General features: G+C 35.0%; 1 protein-coding gene across 1 annotated transcript in view; it reads right to left on the reverse strand.

The window, feature by feature from the left end:
* The window catches only part of LOC146460202 (uncharacterized), a 32,490-nt gene extending 16,169 nt beyond the window's left edge, over positions 1 to 16,321 (reverse strand). Inside the window, exon 1 of the mRNA XM_085088550.1 lies at positions 14,206 to 16,321. The gene's annotated coding sequence lies outside the window, so the exon portion shown is untranslated. The remainder of the gene's footprint in view (positions 1 to 14,205) is intronic.
* Between the last annotated feature and the right edge of the window lie 741 nt (positions 16,322 to 17,062).

The raw sequence follows: 17,062 nt of genomic DNA on the forward strand, positions 1-17,062 counted from the left end.
CGATTTTCATTCAATTTCATTTTTGTATTTTTATCAATTTTCGACTTTTTTTTAATCAATTTTCGAATGTTTTGTTGGGTGTATGCCCCATAAAACAAATAACAAGAATGGTACGATGGGTGCCAGACACATGCCAATCCCCATCAAAGATGATTCCATGCAGGTGGATTCATCTGTCTGTCAATCCCTGCATTGCTATGATTATTGCTTCTTTTGCAACTATCACAAAGAATCATCCAATAAAACATCAAATATGCCATATTGTTGTGAAAATCAAAACATTCGAGATATCTCTGGTCAATTGACTTGCGTTTATTGTGGACAAGTTGTTGGTGAAGATTTCAAAACAGAATACATCAATTTTCATGCCAATTTGTTCAAAATATACAAGAAAACAGTGTATAATAGAAAATACCATTTGTCGCATACATTAGATCAAATTATTTTGAAAAACAAAGTTGAAATCAGTTGTTCAACCAATTTCAAAATTCATAAAATATTCGTTGAAATAAACAAAATACTGCCACAAATCAATGGCAAACGAAAGAGAATAATCAGTTTGAAATATCTTTTGCATAGAATATTGCAATTTATGAAAATTGATTCTTCCCAAATTGACTTGACAAAATCCAAAAAAACAATGAAATTATACAATGTTTATTGGGATAAAATTATGAATATTATTGGCCCCAAAATCATGCACATTATTAATCAAACATAAGTGAATATCTGATATTTTTTATCATATTTGTCACCCCATTTATCGACAATCGGCGAATTATCCAAAATGAAATCATCATTTTGAGTAAGCTTGTTTGTCAAATCATCTCTATCAAAATGTCCATTTCTCATTATTTCTTTTATTTCATTTAATAAATGTCCGTAAGTTTGAAAAGCATATTGGCATTGATACAACCTTATTTCAATATTTTTATGTTTCATATAAGCTTGAATTACGACAGAAACTGATGATATTGCCAATAATGAAGCTCCACTGGTTGCAACTGATGATGCAATGCCACCAGTTGCAAACACAATGGATGAAATATTACCAGCAAACTCCCATTTTTTGTATGCACTTTTGTACATCCACATCTTTTTGTGATATGACATGTAATAAGCTTTCAATTCATCAATTTCTTCATTTGATAATCGATTTAAAATATGATTGAAATCAATTATTAATTTCTTCTTTTGTTTTGAATTGTTTTGCATATATTATATGGTTATCTTATTTTTGATGCAATAATAGAGACCAGTTATTTGACCCAAAAACATGCATTTTTTCATCCAAGGATATGTTTTTTTCTCATTAATGGTGTACATGTATCCTTTGTCACGATGATATTTGTTGTAAAATTGACCATAGGCATCATGTAATATTCCATGTGATCTGATATATAGTTTATGGTTGCCAACCAAATAATCGATGGAGAATAGCTGTTAAACATCCATCTCCAGGTCCAATTAATCCAATTCCATCATGAATTAACTCTTTGTAAACTTCATCAGGTAAACCTGTGTTGTAATATTTTTTATGCAAATATGTGAATATTACGATACTTTTTATCTTGCATTCCTGTTTGGGTAATATTGGAAGACTCAATTTACGGTGAAAATCTATCATCGATGTTCGAATGTGTTCTTGCAATTCTGACAATTCTTTCATTATACAATTTGATTACAATATTTTTATTCATCATTATTGTCAGGTAATTGTATCCTAATATATTCAACAAAATACTTCATTGTCCAATCAGATGGATGATTGTTAAAGTAGCAATAATAGTTTTCAAATGACACATCAAAGAAGAATTCCAATTGATCAAATGATGATGACACCAAATCGGATTTGGAATGATGATATCTGTCATTTCTCCTGATATATGTGTTTGTCACAATAATCTCTTGCAATGTATTGATTCCTTTAATGTCATCTTTACTCAATAATTTTATCCATGTGTAATTTGTTTTTGGTATTGTACCACTTTTTCTTCCTATTCTCATTGCAACTTGGTTGTTCAAATATTGATCAACACCTTGAACCAACTCAGCTTTGAAATTAGTTAACCAAGTATTTATTCTTTTATCAACTGCTGCCATTATTGCATCCATTGGGTCATCTTCAGATGGTTTTGATGCATCTTGTTTCAGTTTATTTGCACAGAGTGTGATTGCTGTGTCTATTTTTTCATCCACTTTTGGCATTATTGTTTTCTTTATTGATGAATCCAACAACCCTTTGACATCATTATCCAAATGCACCATTGATTGTTGGATTTTGGTTCCAATATATGGTTTGATGATGTCCTCATTGTTGTTAATTAATTGTTGGAGTGAAATTGCATGATTTGAATTAACTCCATCTTTTATCACCAAATGTCTGTCTTCAGTATCCAGGTGCCCATCATCATTCAGATGTATTGGTTCTCTGTATTTGAATTCATCTGGTAAGTTGTCATAAGTGACTGTAAATTCAATTTTATTTCCATTTTCATCAAGAATATGGTTTCCATTTTCATCTTCAATGTATGGCATTATATTAATAGTGTTGATAAATAAATTTCAAAAGTTCCTGTGACTTCTTGGTTTATAATTGGAGAAGTAAACCCTGAAATTCTTTTAAAAATCCCCATTTGAATTATCATGGGTTTGATTGTTGTATTTGTAGTTACAAAATTTCTCCCAATTTTCATATTAAATTGTATTAAATGGGAAAATAAAGTTTTACTGTTAGCAATGGCGACAAAAGAAACTTGGTATTGATTTTTTGTATTAATTACAATATTTTTTATTTTAACCGGGCCTAATGTTCCAAATTTGTAACCATGTACATTTTCAAAAACTCCATTTTTTATGTCACCGTTAACAACACTTGAAGTTTCAATATTTGACAACCAACTTTTATTGTCAGCATGATATCTTTCAAAAAAATCAGAGTATAATACTTTCAATTCAAAAGTTCCATTAACAGCAGTTCCTGCTCCAATATTATCCAATATTGACATAGAATCAATACTAACAAATTTCATTGATTTGGGCAAATCAAATGTATTGCTTCCACTTATTATGTTTCCTATTCTGTGGTATGTGTCAGTGTTGGTTGTTTCACCTTGTTTTACTCCATTTAACAAAATTTGTGCATTTGCAACTTGTTGATTGCTTTGGAAAACAACGGAGTATAGATTGAAAAAGTTATTTCCATCAGCAGCGATTTGAAAATTATTTGTTGGATTTGTTCTTTGGAAAACACCACTGGCAATAGTTCCAGTGTATTTCGTTTTGAATAAGTTGGTAAAATAACCCAAATTCATTGCTTCAGAATCATAAAACGGATTTATTAAACCAGAAATAATCTTATTATTCATATCCAAATTGACTTGCATCTGCATATCTCCATTTTTATATTCAAACATGACATTGTCCAAGCCGTCATAAACTCCTGGATAAACGCTATCTGACCAATCTTTTACCCCATAAACAACCAGATGACATTGTACTGGAGTCGCTGTAGCTGTTCCATGCATCGTCAAATAGATGTAATTTGGAGTTTGTTTGCTGTTGTTATTGAATTGAACCAATAGCTTGCTATAAGCAGTGAAATCACGCTGTACAGCTTTGTGGATGTATGCTTCAGAAGCATCACATGATAATTGAATATTAGTCATTTCTGGTGGGTAGAATTCAAACACAATTGTGTATGTTCCAATAGCAAGAGTATAAATATTGAAACCTATCCTTGATCTGTAATCATTACTTCCACTGTCTTTAATCAATGTGATATCATAAGCTTTTTTATTCTGATGTGGGGATTGATTGAAAGCAGCTATTCCATACACTGTGATATTATATTCTGAACTGCTTTCATCGGTATCTGTAAGATATTTGAATTCATTTGTTTTATGGTTGCTGACAAGATGACTTTGCTCCAATTTGTCATCAAAATATTTTTTGGTAGTAGCATCATTATCATCAGTTGGTTGAGCCATATCTTTGATTTGTTTATTATTCATATCAAGGTTTCCAGTCATTGCAACACTTCCATCTTTTTTTAAATAGTCACTCAAATCAATATTTCCACTTATTTTGGCTATTTCTGTATCAACATATGCTTTAGTGGAAGCATCATTGGGATTGGAAGGATTTCCAAGAACGATTATTTTATGACCTCTCATATCTAATTCACCATCAAGAGCATTGGGTGTTAACCTGTTGAGAAAGTTATGATCAACGTAGTGTTTATTAACAGCATCGTTATCATCAGCTGGTTGAGCCATATCTTTGATTTTATGATTGTCCATATCGAGGTCACTATTGGAGACTTTTTGTAAATATTTTGTATCACAGAAACCTAAATTAACGACATCATATGTATTTTGTATATTGGCTCCAAGATTAGTAATTTGTTGATTACCCATATCCAGATTTCCAGTCATTTCAACAGTGCCATCTTTTTTCAAATATGTAGACAAATCAGGTGATGGTATTTTTTTAATCTCATCATCGACATATTTTTTATTCGCCGCTTGATCGTTATTATCAGGTTTTAAAACACTAATATCAAAAAATGTTTTCCGTCCAGTAATATGTTGTTCTGTTGATGTAACCATTATTTCGCTTTTAGCTCGTCCACCATGGCCATCAAAGTTTTTCAAATCTGGTATATTAAGATGAATGTTTTCATAAGACTGATGCTCAGTCAATAATCGAACATCATTGGAGCTACCAGCCCCGTCTGGCGTGTCTCGTAGATAGATACTATTGGTATGAACACTACCAGTATTGCTGTAAATTACTGCTTTATCAGCTTGTACATTACCAGGAGCATTATCCAGCAATTGTATTTGGCTCTTTGTGACAACATCATTGGGATCAGCTCCTTGTTTAACATTAACAAGTTTTTTGTTTTGTATATCATAATTGCCATTTTGGGTCAATTTAAACCCTATTCCTTGAGGCCCAGCGGCTCCTTGAAGAGGAACCGTTCTGAATCCTCCTGTTGTGAAAGAAGACGATGAACTATGTTCGTTGAATATTCCCATTTATATCATTTGGTTATATTGTTCCATAAAAATTCCTGTTAATTCTTTTCATGGGCTTATCAACATATAGAAATGAAAATGGCTCGTTTGTTGCTTTAATGTATTTATCCTTGTCGACTCCCAACTCACGAGATATCAGACTTCTTTCATTGCTGCTAGGAAAGTCATAGACACAGAAATGAGAGCAATTGAGTCAAATATCTTTTGGTGTTTTGTAGAACGATTGGCTCAGATAAATAACAGAGCAGTTTTTGTGTCTGCCACGAATGAAATAATCAATCAATGGTTTCTGGTTTTTTTCACAAATAAAGTCATCAAATATGACTATCTTCTGGGCATCATCATCCTTTAATTCCTCCACTGGAATTATATCATCATTGCTACAAACAAGGACATTATACCCGACACTATTTGATATATCAGTCAATGTTTGAATCATATCCTTGTATTTTTGTTGCTCCAAATTTTTGGCATATAAATGTATTCTATCATAATACAAAAGTGGTTTCATCAGCATATGGTACAATAAATTTGTCTTTCCAGATCCTGAATTACCACATATTAACATCCGAAACGTGTCACTTGGCATGTAACCATACAATCTTTTGAAATTAGTGTTTTTATCATGTCTGTCATAATTTGGGATTTCCATGTATATCAATACATTATATAAGTTGAGAAAGTTAATATAAGTTAATAACATAATGGATTTACAGAGATTAAAACAATTATCTGAAGCCAAGATTAAGGCTGGAACAATAACCAAACAAGTTAGAGATACATTGAAGGAGTACAAGCATGATAAACAAGATTGACAACAAGGTTTATCAGAAACTTTCAAACCAATTATTAAAGCTCAAGAGGAAACAAAACAAACAATTGATGAAAAACAAGACAAACTGATTGAACAATTGGAGAAAAACCAAAAAGCGTTGACTTCAGGTTTGGAAGACATTGCTATGTTAACTTACCAACCAGAAACAAAACCACAACCACAATCACCAGAAGCAAAGCTACCAATCAACCAGCAATGTCAAATGTGGATGCTGGTTTTGATGATGATGAGTTCCAAAAATTGATGCAATACGATCTTGCACCTCCGAGTTCTGTTCTCCAAGCTTCTATGCAAGGAGATATTGACATCAAGGATTACGATGCTAATATTGGCAAAATGTTGAAAAAACTTGGAACAAAGAAGGGTCCTTTATCCAAGGGCCAAGGAAAGACCAAGAATAAAGACAAAATTGATAAAATAGATGAAGATATAAAATTATTACAAAAATACAGAGGGCGCATTAAAATAATCCCAGAAGGAATGAAAACCATCAAAAAAGGTTATGGTTATACGTAACCAAAGAGAAATGCATACAAAATATCATCTTCTGGGAAATATGGTGGACTCATGATCGATATTCCAAAATTAATGGGACAACTCAGACTTGTGGCAACAAAAGATAAACGCAAAGTTATGGACAAAAAGGTTGATTTCGATACAATCGATTTATTGACCAAGAGATTTAATTCAAAGAAGAAATACAGCGATATTGCCAAAATGGTATTCGATGAATTGAACCAACTCAGTGAGATTCCAATCCATAAATCCAGCAAAAAATTCAAGAAATTGGGCTCTGGTGTTGTTTATTTCAATGATGCTAATGATTTGATTGACAGAATGGAATTGCTCGGTGGATCCATTTTGGCTGGTAATAATGGAGTCAAAGAGGAATTTTCACAAATAGCCCATAAATTGAATCAACTTGGCTTGATAAACAACAAACAACTCATTGATTTATTGCAACAATATATAATGTAATGATATATGCAAGAAAGGGCGATACATATTTCATCTGTTAACCGACAAAAAATAGGTCGAAGTCGGCCTGAAGACTTTATTATCAAATTTGATCCACCATTGAAGCTTGACACAACAATGAGACATGAGCTAGCTGTTGATCGAGTTTCAATGACATACTCGTGGCATAATGTCAATGCAGGATACAACAATAATACAATAAAATACAGCCCAGATAATGGTACAAAATGGAAGACAATCACATTTGTTGATGGAATGTATTCATATGATGATCTTGATGATTATATCACTCAATCAATAATTCAAAATGGAGATAAACCATCTTCCAGCAAGGGCATCAACCTATATTTTGTGCTTTCATCATATAGAGTTGTCATTGAGCTAGACAACCAGTGGAAGCTTGATATTACAAACTCTAATTTTGGAGCGCTTATTGGATTTGAACCAAAGTTAATTAACCAAACTGAACATGGGACAAAATTGCCAAATATTACCAATGATATTGACGTTTTGAACATTAATTGTGATATAATAACTGATAGCCTCAGTGATGGACGATTCACAAATACACTGATAATGATACCCACTGACAATTTAACAAGGAGTTATACCTTTACTTTTGAGCCAAAAAGAGCATTATTCAGCCCAGTTTCCAAGTCAATTATTTCAGAAATGGGGATAACAGTGACTGACGCTTTGGGTCGGCCAATTGACTTGAATGGCATTGACTGGTTCATGAGCTTGATTCTCAGGTCTAGTTTAATATAATATATCAATATATGGTACGACAAAGTGAATTTAAGCCACGTTTTGACCCAGAATTGGGTCGTTATGCGATGAAACATATCCATGGTGAAGGAATTATGGATGTTTTCAGATCAGTTGGATCAAAACTTTTCGGAAAAACAGCAAAAGAATTAGCTAAGAAAGGAGCCAAAACTGCAGCTGAAAAAGCAGTCACCAAAACTGGTGAGTTTGCTGGTAATAAAGCAGGTGATAAAATAATTCAATTATTGAGCAAAAAACAACCTTCCAAAACAAAATCAGTGACAATGAGCCAACCAAAAATGGAGCAGCCACTGACTGATTTTCAAATAGCTGAGAGAGTCAATCAGATGATATCCGGTGGAAAACTCAAAAGAAGGAGAAAATGAAAATAATAAAAAAAAAGAAAGAGAAAAGAGAAAGAGAAAATGTAACATATCTGTATAAATGAAATCATTCAGAAATCCAAAATACATTGAGAGATATGAAGATGTCTTCTTCCAATTGGAGACACCATTGAATACTGGTAATCCAGGAAATAATAGGTCACAAAAGAAAGATGGTTATCGTTTTGTTGTTGACAACACAGGAGAAGTAACACCATTTGATTGGTATAATGCAAGAATATCAGTTGGTTTTAAAGTCCAAACAATGCAAAATGGAAATATAGCAGCTGAAGACCATAATGGTATTGTAAATGGTTCACACAGTCTTATACATGATTTCGATGTAAGATTGAATGGTAAAATGGTATATGATTGTAATGATGCAAATCATTGTGTAAATATTAAGAATCTATTGGAATATAGTCCAGTATATGCTCAATCAACTGCAACCAATGAGTTTTTCTATCTGGATACAAACCGACATGCTTAAGAACGATCGGCTGAAGACAACTACAATAAAGGATTTGCCACTAGAAAAGCACTTTTGGGTCTATCAGTGGTTGTCAATACAGAAATACCATTGAATCGATACTCATTCTTTGAATCATTGATGGATGAGTTATTACCATCAACAAGATTGGAAATAAATTTGCAGATTGAATCTGATACTATTCTAATATGGCAAGCTGGGGCTGATTGTCGTGTAATTATTACCAGAATGGAGTTGATTGTGCCACGAATCACTTTCAATTCAGAGGGGCAATCACTGTATATGAGTCAGTTTTTGAAGCCACATAAATGGGTTTCTTTGCGAGAAAATATTGAGAGAAGTAATTCTTCAACACAAAGAAGTGGCCATTTTCAGATAACAAGTGGGATTTCAAAGCCAAGACATGTGTTTGTTTTCATTATCAATGATGCAAATCTTACTGCACAAACAGTAAATCCATTTTTGTACAATACATTTAGTGTATCAACAGATCCCAGAACATTGCTAAATTGTCATTTATCTGTGGCTAATGGCAATGAATATCCTGATGTACATTACACTCCAGAGGCTGATTTGACTCGAGTTTACAGAGATGTCCTCAAATATGTGCATGCAAATAATGAATACAGTCAGGGGACTTTGTTGAATATCAATAACTTCAAAACACTATTCCCATTCTTGTATTTCGATTTAACAAAACAAAAAATGGATATCAAAGATGGTACCACAAAGCTGACATTCCACTATGAATTATCTGGCACAACTGCAACTGCATATTCAGTTTATGCATTGACATTATATGAACAAGACGCTGAACTCATCCAAAAAGATGGTAAAATATTGTTTCGATAAATGGAATAAATTTTTAATGTAACGTTAGTTATATAAAAGATATGACAACTTATCATTCACACGGAGTAAAACTATCAATTGGGCAAAAAGATAAACTAGCAAAAGCATTAAAAAACAATTCAGCAATAACAATAAGATTATCAAATTCTGAATTAACTGGACCGGATCAGCTGATGTTAACCATAACACAAATAAATAGGCTGAAAAAGGCAATGCAAAACAAAACTGGAGCAGATATTAAAATAAGCAAAACACAGATACGAAAAGCTGTACAACAAGGAGGCAGTCTTTGGTCATCATTATTCAAAATTTGCACAAAATTACTACCAATGGCAGCAAAAGCAGTTGGACCATTAGCTACTGGAGCACTTTCTGGGCTTGCAAATGTGGGAGTCAATAAAATATTTGGTAGAGGACAAGTTGGTGGTTTCCTCATTCCTCAAAACAAAATTGATCAATTAATAAAATACAAAGATTGGCTCACTGAAGCACAAAAGAAGCAAATTGTCAATGCAATACATACTGGTGGACAGATTGTAATTAAACCAACTAAGACACAATCAGGAGGTTTTTTGGGGACATTATTGGCTTCAATTGGCATTCCAATGGTTTTGAATGCATTAATGGGTAGAGGGTTACAGGTGGATAGAAGTAGATCCAGAAGATCGGTCCCAGTTTTTGTTCCAAACACAACCAAAAAAGATGGTGGTTTGGTCCTACCAGTTAATTATAGGCCGCCTCCATTTTTCGGTACATGGGATCAATATGGTAAAGGTAAAAAAAAAACCAAAAAAGGAAAAGGTCTGTTATTAGGCAAAAACAGTCCATTCAAGGGGATTCCGTTAATCGGAGACATTCTGTGAAATTCATAAATAAACCACTCAGTAACTTTGAACTCATTGATTGGGTCAAAAAACTCAAAATAAAACACTTCAGAGGCATTTACAGCAGAGATAATCTACCACAAAAGATGAAAAAAGATGAAGTTGGTATCATTAACCTGGATTCACAGATTGGACCAGGTACACATTGGGTTGCGTATCGAAACGGAGACAAATATGTAGAATATTTTGATAGTTTTGGGTTAATTATGCCAAAAGAAATTATGCAATTTATGTCAACAAGTGGCAAACGATTAATGTATTCAGGTGATGAAATCCAGGAAAGAGATTCAGTATTATGTGGCTATTGGTGTTTGTATTATTTATTTGAGAGACAAAAGGGTACAAGTATATTGAAAACAATCCACAATGCACATTTTGACATGAACAATCAAAGTGTCAATCATAATTTTATAATCCAATATTTTAGAAAATTATCTAATTAATTTGTATAATGGTTGATATAAGATATTGTGAAGAATGTGATGAATACACAGAATTTTCAGGAAAATTATGTTTATGGTGTACATTGGTAACAGATTCTGAGTCAGAGGATTATGAGACGGATTATGAGTCTGACTCTGATGATAATTAATCTAATATAGTGATATAAAATGGTCAAATCATATTGTGTTAAACAAAAGAAACAAACTGAATGTATTCAGCCTTCAGGTTACAAGCAAGCCAAAAATGGTCGGCTCATGTTCTTCTGTACATGTGCTGAATGTGGTATAACTAAAACCAAATTTGTTAAAAAACAGGGAAACTAAATAGCCCGTTCGAAGGGGCGGGCATAATGGATACTTTAGCATCAACTGGTGCTGATATGTTAATTCAACATGCATTACCATGGATGGGAAAGAAAGCAGTTGAAATGGGTCGATATTATGGGTCTGAAGCTCTTAGAAACCCCAAATTGAAGAAGAAAGCTATTGATTATGCTATCTCTAAAGCAACACCTTTTGTTCAAAAGACTGGATCAGAGATGTTTGATAAATTATCAACCAAAGTAAGACCAAAAAGAAGGTACAAAACTGACCGAAAAGAACTTGACGGTGGTAATTTGAATACAATTTTGGAACAACTCGGTACACCAGGTAAGGTTGCATCGAAGTCGATGGATGTTGTTGGAACATTAATTCCATCAACAAAGGAAGTCTTTGATAGATACAAATCTAGAGACATTGCTAAAAGTGCATTTAGCACAGATACTGGCATATTGTCGAGTCAATTTTGGTCTGGCAAGGCTGGGAAAAAGACATTAGAAAAATACAAAGATTATCCTTGTGATAGTGTGGTAAAGATTGGAAAAAATATCACAATACACCAAGTTGTTCAAGCTATGATTCAATTGGTTGGCACCCACCAAATTGGGATGAGTATGAAAAGGGAATCAAAGGACGACCCAAAAGCGGTGGTTCAATTGATATACACAAAATGATTGGTAAATTACCGCGCCCAAAAGCTGGTTGGGTAGTGCCTGGTCATAAATATACTGGGCCATATAATGATCTCGAAAATCAAGTCAAGTGGGATCCAAAAACTGGACAAATATTGGAAATATATGATAAACCAACAGGCAAAACAGATGCAATAGCCATGCAACATGATGTTGATTATTCAGTCTGCAAAGATGACAAAAAATGTAAAAACAAAGCTGATAAAAAGATGGTTAAATCATTGGATGCTGTTCCATATTCCGAACGACAATGGGGACATTGGTTGGCAAGAAATGCAATAAATACAAAACAGAAACTGGGTCTTGGGGTTCCAAAAAACGTCAAAAGCCGTCGGGTAAAGAGGAAAACTGGCAAGAAAAATTAGCTAATGAGCTGCATAAACCCATAAGGCGTAACTTTACTCGGCGGCGTGTTATTGTAAATAATATTGATGAAATATGGGCTGCTGACCTTGTTGAAATGCAACAATTCAGTAAATGGAATAAAGGTAATAGGTATCTTCTCATGACTATAGATGTTTTCAGTAAATACGGTTGGATTGTCCCATTAAAAGATAAAAAAGGTGAGACCATAACTAAAGCATTTCAAAGCATATTCAAAGAGGGTCGAAAACCAAAGTATCTGTGGACTGATAAAGGCTCAGAGTTCTACAACAAACATTTCAAAGACTTGCTCAATAAACATAACATTACACTGTATTCGACTGAAAATGAAGAAAAGTCATCAGTGGTGGAAAGGTGGAACCGGACGATTAAAAATAAAATGTGGAAACGATTCACTGCTCAAGGCAATACAATGTATCTGGATATTTTGCCTAAAATATTGAATCAGTATAATAACACTAAACACAGTTCAATAAAAATGACACCGACAGAAGCATCTAAGAAAAAGAATGAAGGAACTGTTCACTTCAATCTTTATGGCAATTTGAAGCAATTGTCATCACAAGCAAAATTTAAAGTTGGTGATAAGGTTAGAATATCAAAGTATAAAAGAAAGCTGTTTGATCGAGGTTATACAGAAAAGTGGACAGAAGAGGTCTTCATTATCGATAAAATTCAATACACTACACCAATCACTTATAAACTGAAAGATCTAAACGATGAACATATTAAAGGGAGCTTTTATGAACCAGAATTATTGAAAGCTAAACAGGAGATACTCAGAATCGATAAAGTCATCAGGAGAGATTACAAGAAGAAACAAGCTTTGGTAAAGTGGAAAGGATACAATGATGCCTTCAACTCTTGGATCCCAATCAAGGATTTAGTTGCTGTGCAAAAATAAATAAGCTCATTTCACGGCCTCACGAATATTCGATAGCGAGTCGATCCAATAAAAAAATCTATTGTTGTGTGCAAGATAAATGATATTCTTACCTCAAAAAGCGTCTACAAACATCAGAACGATGAAAGTGGAGAAACAAATGTCCAATATATCCCAAAACATGAACGATAAACATCAAAACACAAAATGGCGACAAAATGGCCGACACGTGTATTAACAAACTAGTGTCCAGTCCCCTTTGGGTTGTGTCATCGTGTACTTGCATGAAAGCGCATGCGTGTTAATCCAAATCAAGCAATATTACGCAATATACAGAAAAATAGCACCACAAGTGTAAAAATTTCAGAACTGAGTGTAATATATAGGTAATCAGGCCATTGTTACATTAGTTCACAAACTCTGGTGAAGCTTTAGGGTGGTGTCAGTTGGCCCCTGACTGAAACCTGTTTGACGGCTTGTGCAGATGGTGAATTACTGAGTAGTGTGGGATGTCTTCCAGTAGACGGTACCTCCAGGGTGAGCCCGCTCAGGCCCTACTGGTTTACAGCGGGGTGCTCAGAGTTCTTTCCCGAACTCAACCTCTGTCCCAGAGGTAAACTGGGAAGGGACAGCCGCCTTTGTCCAGCGGCGGGGAAAAGACCTAGCAGGGGCTAGGCAAGTAAACAGCCAACCGAGCACCCCACGTCTAGGGTTTTGTCCATTTTCGTGACAAGTCACACAACGTCACGCGTGACAGTAACGGCATCCAGTCACACAACAACCATAATGATTATTTTTTTATCCAAATTGGTGTTCAAAAATATTGTATTCATCATTCAAATCAGCGATTGATGAGTTGGTTGGATTTAATCGATGATTGTTTGTGAGTTGGGGATCAGTTTGGTGTCATTTTTTGAAAAACCTAAATTTAGGTTTTTGAGAAACCGAGGATAAAAATTTAGGTTTTTGAAAAACCGAGGATTTACGTTTTTTGAGTTCATTGTTGAATCAGGTATGAATTCAGCGAAATTTTCAAAAGTGTGCTTATACACCCAAATATCTAACTACTAAAAAAACCAATCGAGACTCCGAGATCCTTAGCCTTGCAAAACATCGAGACTCCGAGACACCTTCGTATAAAAATCGAGACTGCGAGACGCACATAGCCGCTAAAAATACGAGACTGCGAGAACCGTGAAATTCGACAAAAATTTTGCGAGACCCAGAGTTTTTGAAGGACCATTCGCCACCCCTTCTTCTAGGACCTGTCGCTGATCTTCCCTATCTTGAAGTTGATGTTTAAGGTTATCAACTTGTTTCAGCACATCTCTTAACTCTTCCGTAAGAAACGTTGTCTTGAATTTTTACAGTATTGAGACCAAGCGCTTGAAAAGCACCGCAAACGTTGCTGGTGGTTTGTGAAAGTCTGCATCGGAGATATTGTCTCGGAGCGTGTGAACAAATACTTCGTTCCTAAATTTTCTAAGATCATCTACATTTGTCCTGACTGTTGCGTTAATACCGTGCCCAACACAATTAGAGTAAAGGATAACGTAAAACAGCATTGTGCAATCCCATTCAGATCTATCTTTATTCGTCATGGTGGCCAGGAGATGTGCATTTTTTCTTCGGTTTCGAAGAGACTCCCCGTTGTAAAAGTCCAGTCCATTCCTAGGCTCATCTTTCCATTCTCCCATTGTTGCCTTTGTACTGTTTGTCCCATTCCTGTTTAAAATTTGTTCTCAGACCCTCAGCTAGTATATTAGAGGTTACATGGCAAATTCTGAAGTAGTTTAGCTGTTCATTGGTATATTCGTTTGAAGAGGCCATATCTGGTACTCTTATGGAACTTGGAACCTTCGTGGAGAAAATGACCTTCCCATTAGCAAACTGGCGGAAATTTGACGCGGAGCGAAAGTAGATTTAACCTGCGTTAAGAATTGAAGAAGGTTGTTGTAATAGTTTTTAATTCAACAACTTGGAGTGGAAAGTTCCAGAATTTTCTCAATTAATGGACTCCAGTGTTTTCTTGGCGTCTATCTGTTAAAAGCGGAAACTCCCTATGTTTGATATTTTTAAGTGAAAAATAAAACGGCAACAACCAAAAAACGTCGACGGATAGCACTTGCACATCTTATCGTATTTTACTTTATATACTAGATACAGCTAGATAGTATATGTACTCAGTGACACTCCTACATAAAAACAAGAAAGCCATAAAGGCTTAATCGGCCCTATTTATTCCCATTGTACGCCTCGCAGTTTTTTGAACCTTTCATCCAGGCACGATTGAGCTAATTAAATAATTTTAGTCATAAAGAAGATAGCGTGATATTGTTTTGTTACCCTTCCATTGCGCCACTTGACTTCATACCGGAAGTTGCTTATGATAACGTAACGGCCGATGCGCATCAGAGACCTGACTTCCGGTTACCTATGGCTTGTCCTTTAAGCATCTTTAGATGTGTTTGCTCTAAATCTGAATCGAATACACAGAGATCGCAACAACGTTTATGAAAGGGAAGCTAGGACTGTCGATTGATGACAATAAATAAACCTAAATCGACCATTTAACTGCTACGAATGGCGGGTCAGGGTTGGCATGCGAAGAATGGTCAAGAAATCGACCCCATAATTGGTCAGTTTTCATAATACCCCTTATAGACGACAGGCCATACCTTTCGAAATACTGGATTTACTTCTTTTGTATTTCGCAATTTTCAATAAACCAGAAACAACATGATCATGTCTTAATTTCTGTCGAGCAGAGTGGCCGCCTGCGCAAATGATTGTTTTAAAATTAACATAAGATGCCAGTCAAGTAAGACGAGAATGCGAGGAAGATTCTTCCAACAAGAATCCGCCCCCACCCCCGGCCCTCTTCCCCTGATCTAGCCGGTCTAGATAGGGCTAAGCGTCATAAACAAGGTATTAGATTTGATAAAGGATAGAAGAAGAAAAAAAACAGTTCAATTCATCTTAAATAATATGGGTCAATATGATGGTTTGAGGGATAAAGAGACATCCTTCCACCGACACTTTCTTCTGGTACGCAATGACGCACTTTCTACTTAGCTCATTTTGACGTGCGCGTGAAAAACGCGTGGTGTGATGCCGCAGGAAGTAATGACGTGAGCGTGTTGTACAGTCGAACCTGTGTATAACGGCCCTGTATTAAACGGCCACTCTCTATTAAGTGGCCAGTTTTCAAAGTCCCGATTGTTCGCTCATATAAACGCTGCATTTGTTACCTGTATTAGGCGGCCACCTCTATTAAGCGGCCGCGGCCACCCTGTAGCAGTCCCATGTTTGTCTTTCTTTGTTATTTTTACCTGTATTAAGCGGCCACCCTTGAATAAAAACTAAGCCATAGTTCAAGTAGCCTCCCACACAGACGTCCTTAGGGGTTTGTCACGCGTTTCGTGGGGGAGAAAACGCATGACGAACCCCTAAGGACGTCTGCGAGGGAGCCGGAGTAGTTCAAGTTCAAGTTCAGGTTTATTCAAAAGAAAAATGTTCAACATAAAATTCAAAGACAACACTAACCCGCAAAAAGCTAGAGCTAATCTAGGCGGGTAGTGAGAAGACTAATTTACAAGAATTAATTACAGTTTACAGTTACATTTACAGTTTATGTTATTTTATGCGGTATTTTATTGTGTTTAAAATGCGATCCAGCATCACTATAAAGAAATAACATGTACAAAGCTACTGTAAGCTGACACTCGGCCGTTTAATATCGTTAACGCTTTTCAGATGTCCACAATGTGCCGAAGTACAGTAACATATCACGAACGCTAAAAGAAATTTGTTTTGAATATGGTTCACTCTTTAGCAAGAAATTCCTCTTTAATTAGCTTGTTCTTCAGCCATGTGACATTGAACATTGAGAGTAACAACTATGAAATGACTGAATGAGATATTTTGTTGTGAACTGTAAGTCATAGAAATAGAGCACTGTATACCGTAGAAGAGTAGAGGACAATTTATTGCATAGTACTTTTACACAATGTTACGTATATTATACCGTTAAGTAACAAGTTGGCACTGAACTTTGTTTAAAGGATTGGTCGCTTGAAAGAGTGTTGATTGTCCTATTGTTTCCTT

Source organism: Pavona decussata, unplaced genomic scaffold (assembly GCF_977016875.1).
Source record: "Pavona decussata unplaced genomic scaffold, jaPavDecu1.1 SCAFFOLD_214, whole genome shotgun sequence".
NCBI classification, from domain to species: domain Eukaryota; kingdom Metazoa; phylum Cnidaria; class Anthozoa; order Scleractinia; family Agariciidae; genus Pavona; species Pavona decussata.